At 48.1% G+C, this 13,387-nt stretch overlaps 1 protein-coding gene across 1 annotated transcript in view; it reads left to right on the forward strand.

Annotated features, from left to right (window-relative positions):
* Positions 1-812: 812 nt before the first annotated feature.
* AOC1 (amine oxidase copper containing 1) overlaps positions 813-13,387 on the forward strand; it is a 158,141-nt gene continuing 145,566 nt past the window's right edge. The window contains exon 1 of the mRNA XM_069645956.1: positions 813-881. The gene's annotated coding sequence lies outside the window, so the exon portion shown is untranslated. The remainder of the gene's footprint in view (positions 882-13,387) is intronic.

Here is a 13,387-nt window from a genome sequence, read left to right on the forward strand (position 1 = left end):
AGAAATATGTTTGGGCTGGAGTAGCTGTTAGCTGGTGCGCGGACTGGAATGCACCAAATGTTTGCGGTGGGGTGTCATTTTGTTTGTTTATAATAAAGGAGGGATGTTGTGTGGGGGTCTAGTTGTTGTGGGCAACGTGAGCGTCATGACTGTGTCATGACGCTCGCGTGCCCAGTTAATAAAAGGGGCTCTGCTTGCGCTGCGAGGGCAGAGCAGCAGAGCCCCCGGAAGTGGCAACTCGTGTCTGTGATTCTTGCGTACTTGGGGCCTGCCACGTGGTCGTGGCCTTGTGTGTGCGGCGCGGCCCGAGTGCCCTCGGAGCCGCGACCGCTTGGGACCAGGGGGTGATACCCCCACTCATTGGATCCTGCGCCCGGTGACACCGGGCGCTGCAGGGTGTCTCCCTGTCCGAGACACGCCGGCTGTTCGCCGACGTGCACGCTGCTGCCGGGAGATCCCGACGGCCCTAGAGGGCTGCCCCGGAGACCGGAGGCAGCCCCCACAACAGTGGAGAATGATGGATAGGTGAACGAGTGAATGGACTCGCACATGTAACGTACTCTAAGCGAGTATACTAGCCAACACACGCGTTTTGGTGTTGGCCTGCAGGAAGACACATAACGCGGACGCGGTGGGTTCAATGGGCGCATTTGCTGAGTGGAATTTACACTGTTGGGACACTGCCGAAAGCCCTTGTCCGTCTCCACCCTGCTGGCACACGAATCCCATCGGCCCCTGGGAGGCGGTGACGGGGCCCGTGTCCAGGTATAAAGGTTCAGGGAGATAAGAGTGCAGGGGTGGAGGGGCAGCAGTGGGAGAGGGACAGACCGCGAACGGCAGCACACCTGGGCACACGCCGCAGGTGCGACCTAAAGGTTCAGGTGAGTGGGCGTGGCAAACACCCAAGGGGACTATTTCATGGGGCCTGACCGAGAGCGCGTGGCTGAGTTTTGTGAGTCACAGTTTAGCATACCGACAGGTGCACGGAGCCTTTCACCATGGGCATGAGCTGTGGGAGAAAGGTTACTGCGGGCAGAATGGGAACGAGTTACACCTGCTGTTACTGCCCCGTGACTCTGCACAGCTCTGGCAATCAGCACCACCGACTTACTACAAGTACCAATCCAACGTTGTTTTGCAAATGCATGGGCCCATGGCAGGGCTTGCACCCATTTGTGGCAAGCCAGCAATATCTTTTTGCGGCTCCTCGGAAAGTCCAACTAACCAAGAACCCCAAACGTGTTGATGGGGTTAACCTAAATATTGCCTTGATGGTTTACCGCACAATCTTCCGTAAAATGCCACCTCTGCGGATTGCACTCGGATGCGCAGCACAGCTGATGACACCAAAGTAGTGGAACAATCATTAGGGAATCATTGGCACCACACTGTTGCATTCTCTGCTCGTGACCGCTGGGGGCGCTAGCCACGCATTCACTGCAAGATGAGGTGCTTGGAAAACCACCCGCTACTTTCTGTCAGCTCGTGCTTATCGTGGTGTGCCTAGGCTGCAGGAAGACATAGCTCTCCAAGCATTTGTGTCACAAAGGCGGGTGAAAACACCCGATTTTATTTTTGGCGGGTGAGAGGCCCATTGAAACGAATGGGCGTGCAGGAGGCTTGGCGGGTGAGTCAGCTGTTTACAAGGCGGGTGACACCCGCCAAAAGCGTGTCAGTTGAGAGCTATGGGAAGAAACCCCATGTTTCAGCTGCCAATATTAATATTTGTTAACGTCTTCGAACTTGTACGCCCACCCTGTGACCCACTGGATTGCTCTTTCATCCTTACCCTACACACGACTGGGAGCCAGCCGCCACATTTTGTGGGAGCTGAGAGGGCAACATAAAGCTCGACTACAAGCAGGGCTGGACTTAGCAGCGGCAACGCCCTGGGCAGCAAAACAAAAAAGTGGGGTCACATTTTTCAGTAGGCGCCGATGCGAAAGTATCACCACCCTATTGTTATTAAATGCGCCCCGCTCTAGACAGCAGGAGCATAATTAATTTCAATAGGTCACCTTCTGCGCATTCTCCCACCCCGCGAGCTCGTGGGAGACCTTGTAAAACTCCCACCCCCCCAGAGCTGGCATGGCAGGGGGCTAATGGTGCCCCGGGTGGCCCTGCCTTAAGGCCGGCCCTGGCTACAAGTGACCACCCAAAGTTCTGTTGGGGCACCATGAACACCCGCTTGATATTTTCATGAAGTACTTTCGTTTACTGAAGCCACACAATCCCATGTATGACCGTGTATGCCAGCGAGATCTTTATATTCACATAGTCCATCTTACATGTCCAGTCAATGAAAGACAGGAAGACTTTCATATGCCCATGTTCAGTCTTGCATTCCAATCAAATGACTTGAAATGCCTGGAACAAATTCACATGCCCAGGTCCAGCCCTTATCGCCAATGTTCCACTAGTGTATTCCAGGAACATCCTCATAGGCCAAGACTGAGCCTCACATTGAGCCACAGGTATAACCATCAGATACCTTGGGGGCTGAACTCTGAAAATGAGGAGGAACAAGGGAAAAATGGGCGTTACAAGGGATGGGCCGCACGCAGTTCATAGCACACCCACAAATGTGCACAACAAAGCGTATTCATTGATGTGTCTGCGCAACCTCTCGCCTTCGAAATTCCCACACAAATCTCTCACTCTCTCTGCCACCCGAAGGCAGGCGTAAGTACACTTGCGCATAGCAATCACAGAGGTGGCTTTGCATGTCGGATTTAGGGGTGCGTGTACGCAGCCAGGGACCTGATCGAACTTAAACGTACGTATACACAGTGTAGTGTGGTGCAAGTATGGTTTATGGTGGTTTACACGCACATTTTCCGGAGTTTGACCCAAGTTACGGTACATCATACGCATGTTGTCAGGGTGCCGGTAACAGTTACGGGGGACAACGCAAAGGGTCTTCGAGATGCAGGCTTGCTTGTTGGGGACCCCACACACTGTTTGAAGGGTGCGTGTATTTGCACCAGGGGTGTGCACGCAAAGGTAACTATTCTGTTTTTTCTTTGTGTGGGGGTGTGTCAGGGGTGTTCTGGCCGCGACTTGCGTAGACGGTTACTTTGCGCAGAAAGTTCCTATGGGCCTGATTCACAGAAAGTTTTCCTATGGGATTGTGCCATTACACAACACTTCCGTGAATCAGGCCCTTAGTCTCAGACTGAATCACTTGTCTTGTTCATTGTCAAAAGCCATGACTTAGGTTTAAATTACAAAGTGGACTAGCAGAACGGGGACGGTGGGGCGATTCGGGGTAGGGGGCGGCTATTTCATAGTAGAGCCCGCTGTTATGCATGGAGAGGAAGGGGCTTTGTAGGAGAGGCAAAGAAGAAAGACATATTATTTATCATGATTATTTTTACGATAATGTTAATCCTCTGTATTGGGGAGACCTTGAAGGGAAGACACATTATAAAAAAACAATGTGAACCTCAATATGGAAACGTCCATATAAAAAAAAATGGCACATTTGCGAAAACACGATGGCTGCTTCGAAGATCACACTTTCGGCCTTTGGACCTCATTAAGCAATACATTTACAGCATCTCATAAAACATATAAGGCACCAGCTCTTCAGGATGTATTTTTTGGCGGGAGCTGCACCCTTGAGATCAAAGTCTGAGTATCTGGGTCAAAGTCTGACCCAGATAGCTTTCCAAGCAAGAATCTGTGTCTGGCTCCTTGACTGTGTGTACCAAATGCCAAGCACGGGTGAGGGCACCGGAGGCAGTGGGACTACATTGTGATCCATGTGCCCCGTTGTAGTATGTCCCACCACAACACGGTCTTTAGTTGATAACGTTTTTATTTAGCTTAATTGAGCTTTACTGTACCCATCTGCAGGGTGAACCTATGAGTGTCCTTGGGACATTTGTCATGCATGTATACATTTCTATCAATATAAATATATAATATGCACTAACCAGTCTAACCCCAGGGTTTGTGGAAGTGAGACGGACAAATTCCTCAGTTAGCCGAAAAGTGCCTGAGACACCTATCAGTAAGACTTTCTTTTTTTAAAGTTATATGCCCTCCCTCTCCTCCCAAGGCAACCTTTGGGTAACCACTTAGCTAAATCCCTGGAACAGGGGTCCCCTAGAAGCCCTAGCAAGGAAAGGGTTAAGAGAAAGGCTCTGAAGCAAAGTGTGAAATCCAAGCACAGGGTCACCAATACAGATATGATGACACTATCAAATGACATTACATTATTACCATACTGTTAGGCAGAATCCTGTGCAGTGCCCTTAGGGACCACTACACACAATTAAGGCTACAGGTGGCAATACAAGCTTTACCTTTGGTACAAGCCTGTACTACTCTGTCAGAGTGGTAGCAGTGGCGGAGCAGCCAGGCTTATCTCAAGAGTATATGAGCAGTAGCAGAGATTACCCAAAGGGACCACAATTACTGTGACTCAAGCAAACACTGACTCAAGGTTTCAGGTAAAAAATATAAGTACATTTATTTTTAAACCATTCGTTATAAACACTACACTTCTATTAAACTCAAATGAGAACCATACGTTAAATATACCACAACTAACCAATCCACTTTGTACAGTAAGTCTCAAGGTAAGTACCCTGTGTTTGAATGAACCGGTGTTACGAACAAAACACGTTACCGTGAATACGATTGTGATCACTTTTGACAGTTCGGTCTACTAAATAAACGCGTATCTGTGACATGAAATGCTACCGGGGAAAAAACACACTTAGCACCTGAGATACCCAGAGGGAGTTGGAGGCAAAAATCACAGGCAATATTTTGGTTAGGCAGGCAGAATCAAGAAACACTCAGAGACAGGAGTTCAAAAGTCAAAGGGCCGGAGCCAGGGTTGAAAGACCCCGGGGCCTGTTGCCGAAGATCACACAGTTCATGATTCAAAGTAGCCAAAAGTACTTCGATATTGTCAATGTTCGGAAGCAAAAGTTAGAAGAAGAAGGGAAGACAAGGGCAAGCCTTGGAAAATGAAGAAAAGGGATTCACCCAGTTTCCTCAAGTAGAACACAGTACCTTGTTCCAATGGTGTAGCTGGTGCCCTGGCAGTTGTTCCTGTTGGTTTCCCGCAGACCCACGATTCCTGGAGCTTCGTTTTGAAGGAGGATGTCTGAAGGGGGTCTGCACCACACATGGATGAAGCCGGCAGCAGTGACGAAGAATAAAAGGTGTGCTCCTTAAAAACAGTAGAGGCTCTTCAGGTGGCTATCCGGACCACTACAGCAGTGTGCAGCAATTTCGACCAAGGAAGAGGATCCTCTGGCTGTGGAAGATGAGCTGGTTATCCCCACCAAGCTCAAGGGAAGAAGACTCCGGACTGGATCTTCTCTAAGTTGTTGAAAGGGAGATAGCTCATGACTGCAGCAGGGCTTCACCGGGACGGGGTAGTTGCAGCAGCCGTCGTTCTCTCCACTTTTCTTCGGTTCCTTGTAGTTCCAGTGGCGACTCTCTGACTTCTAGCCCAAGAGACCTGCCTTTTATGCGAAAAACCCCCATTCACACAGCGTGGCTGTCAATCACCCAGCAGGGGGTTTGTCCAGCCCGGACAACTACCCAGGCCAATCATGACAAAGTGCGACTTGGGTTTTACTAGGATACCCTGTGCAGGGGGTGACTACACCCCTCCCTCACATTCAGCCCACCTAGACACCCGGGCGCCTTGAGGCGGGCTTCTGAGCAGAAGCCCGCCAAAAGACAGTGAACAAAGAAGGCAAACCTAGTTTGCCGCGCAAAGTAAAACACAAGAAGGACTTTAACAAAAAGAAATGGCGAATGAACCCAACCGGAGCCAAAAGAAAGATAATGTGGTAAAGCGGGTTTATGTTCGAGACTAATATAATAGCCAAGAACAGTACCACGTTTATCTAATATAATCGCGGTAGAAAAGTTAGGGTAGATGCCACTGCCACCAGCCAAGTCTAAATGTTAAAAGAGCGAAACAATGCTCTAGGAGGTACAGATACAAAGGGATACAAATGAACCCTTTCCAGTACTCCATGGAAGATGGGGTTAACTGGATCTGTGGTAGATTGACTAAGTAAAGTTAATGGTAACTTTACCCTTTTCTGGGGGACGGTAGTCGCCTCAGAAATGGAGTCAAGGGAGTCTCAAAGACAACCCTGTGCCACGGCACTGAAGGTGCTGTGTGACACACAAAAAGAAGAGGGCTACTGAAGTGGTGTACTTCAGAGTCCACAATCACAAAAACAGGTAGAAACACATAGCAAAACACAGGTAAGAGAGGGGGAAAAGCTCTCACTCTTACCAAGTGGAAAAAAATAAACTCCAGAAGTCCAGCAAAGCTGCTGGGGGACTCACTAGGTGAGGGAAATTGGCCATAGATGAGAATTCTCCCTAACACATACGACCTCACAGTATGTGTAGCCCGCATGTAAACATGCAACCACACAACACCCCCATTGGGACTGAGGGCAACCTCTGCAACAGGAGGACCACCTCAAAGAAGGCTTCATAACTGTGATTTGGTGCCAAATCAATGTATTGAATATGTGCAATAGGGGAATGGGATGATGCCATCAGTAATGAATATATGTTCAATGGTACAGTGACTAAGCCAAACCCCTCAGAAGGTACCAGATCTGTTGCTATGAATACAGCTTGCACAATGTTTTAAAATAGGTACAAAAGAGAATAGGTTCATGGATGTTGCTCCTCTTAATTCATGTGTTATCCTCCTAACATAATGAGGGAATTGTAATAATCTACTACATGCAGAGAATATAAAGAGTCAGATGACATGACAATGGTATGTTACTCAATGTTGTACAGGGAAGGGTTCAAGCAAGGTTCCTAATGTCCAACATTGTGGCAAGTGAAACATTCTATACTGACTGACGGTAAGAGTTGTCTGAGGAGAAGTCATTTGGGAGCTGCTGACGTAGTGACTGATACGTAGAGTTTAGTCCCGGAAGCCTTTTCAGACATATCACCCTCGCCAAGGCCCACAAACTCAGGTCGCAACAGACCTTCGTCTAGTCCTTCAAGGCTGCCCCTCCGGCTGCCCAAATTAATCCCTTTTAAGGGGTTCACAAAACAGCTGCCCAGCCCGCTGCCGAGTGTGCCCGGCATAAAGATTTGGATTGATGCTCTTGGAATAGTGTTTAATGGCGGCCGTAGGCAGTGCAGAAGAGCCATGTCTTTATAACCTATCAGAAATGTCGGAGACCGATTTCTGTTCTCAGGTGAAAGTGGAGGGTGTTTTCCATTGATGTGAAGAGATAAGACCTTGGATGCAGGTGGGTTTGGAAGGCTGGAAGACTTTAGACACATAGCTCCACATCCTCCCATAAATGGCTTGAGAATTAGGGGCAAGAGTTTCCATTGTACACATTCTTTAAGCGGGAACCAATGAAGGGATTTCAGAGTTGATACTGGAGTCAATAATGAGTTTAATGTTGTGGTTCTGCGAACTTTGAAAGTGCGTTAAGTCTGGTGTAAAGAACATGGCAATAGGCCTGAATGAAGTGGGGTATACTTTTGGTAGAAAAGAAAGAGGGAGATCCTCTTAACGGATACTTTGATATAAAGGATTCTTGACAAATATACTTAGTTGGTATGTGAATGAGAGTTGTGTGTGTGTTAAACAAAACCTCCAAATTGTATACTTTGGAAAAAGTTGACAAGTATGAAGGGGAGCAAATCTTCACATACTAAATCGTTTTGACTTTTGTGTAGGTACGGCATTGGCATGTACCCGAGCCAAACACTCTCTAAAGCCCACCTGCGCAGGAGAGCATGTAAGAACCATCCTAAATGACTCGCTCAGCTCTGGAATCTTTCCCGATGCCTTTAAAATTGCACATGTCAAGCCTCTTCTTAAAAAAACATCTCTTGACCCCAAATATTTCCGTCCCATTTCGAACACCAGATTCCTTGCAAAACTCATCGACCGAACAGCATACTCCCAACTAAACGCCTTTGTCGAATCCAACAACTTCCTTGACCCCGCCCAATCAGGCTTCAGACCACGCCATGGAACCGAAACCACTCTTGCTTCAATCTGGGATGATCTTAAGATCACTGCAGACTCTGTAGGATGCGCTGCACTAATTCTCCTCAACCTGTCTGCAGCCTTCGACACAATTAAACACTCAATCCTCCTTGACCGCCTCTACTCCCTAGGAATCCGTAGAACGGCTCTCAAATGGATTGCCTCCTTCCTCAACAACAGGAACCAAATAACCCTCCTCTCTTGTCTCGGCTGCTCGCTTAGTTAATGCTTGAGTACCGCAAGGCGCATGTCTATCAGCTCTCCTATTCAACCTCTATATGTCCACACTCCCTGGAATCATCCGCCCCCTCAATATCCTGTGCTACAACTATGCAGACAATACCCAAATCATCCATAAACTCCACAACTCCGATGCCAACTCTCAGCCCGACCTCGCAGCCTGCCTCCTAGATGTCAACGGTTGGATGACTCCAAACCACCTCCTCCTAAACCCTACTAAAACTGAAATCATGGTGTGCGGCAGCACTGAGCTTCTCCCTTGTCCACTCCCTTGGCCCCCTTCCATGGACCAACCGCCCAGCCCCCCGTCACAGTAAAAAATCTTGGATGCATATGGACCCTGGCCTAACCCTCTCTCGACAGATAAACAATGTATCTAAATCTTGTCACTACCACCTCAAAATTCTCAGGCGCATTTTTCCCTACCTCTCCTTCCTGAACAGACTTGCCGCTTTTATGTCCATTGTAATGTTGAGACTGGACTATGCCAACTCCCTTTACATAGGAGTCCCGGCATACCACCTCAGTAAACTCCAGAGAGCACAAAATGCTGCAGCTAAATTGCTACTAGTCCTGGGGCCAGAGACCACACCTCGCCAGATCTCAGAACATTCCACTGGCTCCAAGTCGGATGAAGGGCCACCTTCAAGACCCTGTGCATCACCCATCGTGCAGTGCAAAAGTGCACCCTCTAAAACTGTAAGATAAGTAAAAACCTTACCTCCCACCCGCACCCTAAAATCAAGCTCTGCCCTCCTGTTAGTGATCCCATCCACCAACTCCATCAGGATCGGAGGATCCTCTTTCTCAGCATTGCACCCGACTCTATGAAACCCGCTCCCACCTCACATCCGACACACCCAAGACTATATGACATTCCGCAAATTACTAAAAGCATTGCTCTTTCCATAACACCAAAGACAACCCTAAAGATCTGTCTGAACCCCCGACAACCCAATGACTAAATACACAATGGGACTCTCTACCATGTGTTCAATGACCTCTGACCCTACCCACAGGATAAGATGGACTGATGGAGTGGATGAACAGAATGGATTGAGGGAATAGATGGATGGAATGGATTGATGAAATGGGTGAATGGAATAGATGGTGCGGATGGATGGAGGGGGTGCATGTATGGAGTGATGAATGGAGGGGATGGAATGCATGGCACGAATGCAGGTGGAATGAATGAGGGTATGTACATAAAGTGGATATAACGGATGTACTAGAGAATATTAATAGAACGCATGGACGGAGTGGATGGGTGGATGGAGTGCATGGATGGAGCAGACGAGAGGACCAGTGGATGAATTGATGGATGGGACAGATCGAGGGAATGGGTGGATGGAGTGGACGGATGGATGAGATGGATGGAGTAGATGAACACATGTGGGGCGAGTGGATGGAACGGATGGCATGGATGCATATGGAATGACTGAAACATACGTATAGAGAATTGATGAATGCAATGGATGGAATGGTCAGAATATGTGTATACAGAACCTATACATGGAATGGATGGAATTGGATGGTGTGTGTGGAATTAGATGGAATGTATGGATGGATATGGATGAATAAAAAGGACGGATGGAACGGATGGAACAGACGGAGCGGAGGAAGCGGAATCGATGGATGGAGTAGACCGAGCCGATTGAATGGATGAATGAAACAGATGGAGCAGTCGGAATGGATTAAAACAGATGAATGAAATGGATGGGGTGGATTGAATGGAGCGAGTATAATGGATATAGTATAATGGATATGGGATAGATGGATGGATGGAGTAGACAGAGTGGATAGAGTGGATGGAATGGAAGGAATGGATAAAATAGATTGAATGAATGAAATGAATGGAAGAGGAGGAGTGGATGAGGTGGAAGGAGTGGGTGGAATGGATGGAATGGGTGGAGTAGAAGTAATGGGTGGAATAGACGGAATGGATGAAATAAATGGAGTGGATGGAGTAGATGGAATGGGTGGAGTAGATGAAGTGGGTTGAATGGTTGGAGTGGGTGGACTGAGTGGAGCAGATGGAATGGATAGAATGGAGTAGATGGATAGAGCAGATGGAATGGATGGAGCGAATGGGGTGGATAGAATGGATAGAGTGGATAGCGTGGATAGAGTGGATAGAGTAAATGGGATAAATGGATGATATGGAATGGATGGAGGGGATGGATGGAACTGATGAATAGATGGAATGGGTGGATGAAATGGAAGGAATCGATAGAAAGGATGGAACGGATGGAAACATGTTGAATAAATGGACAAAATGTGGAGCATGGATGCACGCAGAATTAATAGGGTGTATGTATAGGGAATTTTTGATGACATCGATGGAATAATTGGAATATTTGTTTATGGAATTGACGGATGGAATGGATGGAATAGATAGACGGGATGGATAGAATGGAAGAGATAGAACTGATGGAAGGCATGATACGTACAGATGGAACGAATTGATGGAATGAGTGGAAGAAGAAATAAAAGAAACACATGGAGGCACTGACTGAATGGATACATTGAATGAACAGAAGAAGTAAAGAATGAAATGGATTGATGCATCGATTGAATGGATGGTTGCTTGAATTATTTGATGAAGAAATAGAAGAAATGGATGGATACAGTAATCAAATGGATTAATGGATGGAATGGATGAAATTACCCTACCCTCTAGCTCCTGTGTGCCCCACGCATGTGTCTCTGTGTACACTGCCTTCCTATTCCCATGCGGTTGTAGTACATCCCTATGTCCTACCCTTTGCGCCAGACCCTGACAGGATTGTGAACATTAGCCCGAGTCGCTTCTAGATAGAAATGCAAATGTTGGCATTTCCCACACTTGGGTGGAGCTACGAACATTGGCCTGAATCGCATCTGGATAGAAATGCAAATGCAAATATTAACATGCCCCACACGTGTATCACTGTGTACCCTGCTTTCCTGTTCCCCATGCTGTTGCTCTATATCCGTATCCACCCCTCCTGTCGCTGTAGGCCCAACCCCCTGTCTCTTTTGTCCGTGTGTCACTCTGTTCCCTGCCATCCTGTTTACGTGCCTGGTCTTGGGCGCTTTAAAGATAACCATCATATCACATCACTAAGCTTACTCTCTACTATACACCATCATTCAACTGGAACACAGCTATACCCCTGATTAATTCAGCCTAGCTGTTCATCACCCTAATAAAACGCAGCTAGCCGAGCACCTTCCGGCCTAGTCGCTCACATATGCGTCCATCAGGCCTAACGCAGCCAGAGCCCAGTCTGGGCGTCCACCCACCAGACTGCACACATCAAACTGATATCTTCAGCACCACACCTAACACTAGGATGCAGCTACCATCCAGCAATGACATCAGCTGCACACATATCTGGTGCACCCACGCACCCTATGACACTATCTCTCTCTATTCACCAGAACTACGGTACGTCAGGGCATTCAACCTACCAGCGCTTTGAGGTCATACCAATGATATATAGAGCACTATATAAATGTCAAGCAACATAACACAACATAACATAACATACAATGTTGTTGCTTTAATAATAGGAAGGCATTACATTGCTATCTATCAATGTTAGCTATAAAATAATGCCAATCTAAAGAAGTGATATTGATGTTGATATTGATATTTTATTTCTATCGCGCTCGTACACAAGTGTTTCATAGCGCGACAAGGAAAGGGAGGGGAACAGGGAAGAACAAAACAACAATCTTACTAGGCTCAGTGACATTGAGAATGCGGAGGGGGAGGGGAAAAGTGCATCGAAGGGGGGGAGAAGTGGAAAGTGCGAAGCAAAGGGGAAACAGATAAATAATAATAAATAAACAAATAATAAAGGCAACAAACAGTGGTAGTGCAGCCAGCAATTGGCAAGTGCTAGGTTTAAGGCAGCAGGCAGGGTAAGTCTAATAAGTGCAGGAAGAAAAAGGGGGGGCTGCATGGGTACAGATACAGACCCCAGTGCAAGGGGTGGCCCGGAGGCAGTGCAGGAGGGTGGCAGGGTGAGCAGGTACCTGGGCTAGGAGGACCGAGGGTGGCCAGGTGCACGGTACCAAGAGAGAACAGATCAGCAGGGTAGAGGGGGAGCGAAGGCAGAAGAAAAGAGGAAGGTCTTGAGGTGCTTCTGGAACCGGAGATGATTCCCTGCAAGTTTTAGAGTGGCAGGGAGGCTGTTCCAGAGGGAGCAAAAACAAAGAGGTGATGGCTGAAAGGTTTAGAATGAATCTTAACCACTGGCATTGCTCTGGGCAACCCTCCAGACCATCGTTTTTCGCCTGCCAAGCCATTACAGAGGGGGAAAGACCATATGCAAATCAGGCTTGGTCCCATCCCAAAGGGGGCAGTCCAGCCCAAACTGCTAGGTCACATCCCCTCTGCACGTGACCACAAGCACCCCAAACATGTTTCGGCCTTGTTGGGCCTCATCAGTGAGGAGTAGCTTGGGTCTCTAAGCCCAGCAGGCACGGGACCCACGTCTGGGCATACCTATCCCACTCGGGGTGACAAAGCAAAAACAAAGAGGTGATGGCTGCGCCATAGGGAACCAAGCCGCACCTCACTGAGGAGGCCCAACAAGGCCGAAACATGTCTGGGGTTGCTTGTGTTTCCGTGCAGAGGGGACCTGGCCTAGCAGATCGGGCTGGGCTGCTACCATTGGTGGCAGTACCTGACTGATTTTGATATGGCTGGACCCCTTTTGCAATGGCGCAGACGGGCTAAAAACGGTGGTGTGGAAGGTTGCCCAGAGCATTGCCAGTGGTACAGATTAGTTCAAAACCTTCCACCCATCACTTTTGTGGTCACTGTTGCATAGGGAGACCTCAGCCGGAGACAGAGATCTACCCCCAGCTCGTTACTTTGAAAAAACAAGTGACCCTGAGGGAGTTAGAGGTAGAGGAGCGAAGAGCTCGAGAGGGGAGGTATTTGCGGAGGGAAAGCTGAAGGTATTTTGGACCCAGGCCCCAGAAAGCCTCGTGGGCAATGCAGAGGGTTTTGAATTTAATCGTTGCATCCACTGGGAGTCAATGGAGGGATTTCAGAGCTGGAGAGATACGATCCCAGGGCTTAAGGCCAAGGATAAGTCTTGCAGTCCTCTTCTGGATTAGTTGCAGAGG

This window comes from Ambystoma mexicanum, chromosome 2p (genome assembly GCF_040938575.1).
Source record: "Ambystoma mexicanum isolate Mex_15411 chromosome 2p, UKY_AmexF1_1, whole genome shotgun sequence".
Classification (NCBI taxonomy): domain Eukaryota; kingdom Metazoa; phylum Chordata; class Amphibia; order Caudata; family Ambystomatidae; genus Ambystoma; species Ambystoma mexicanum.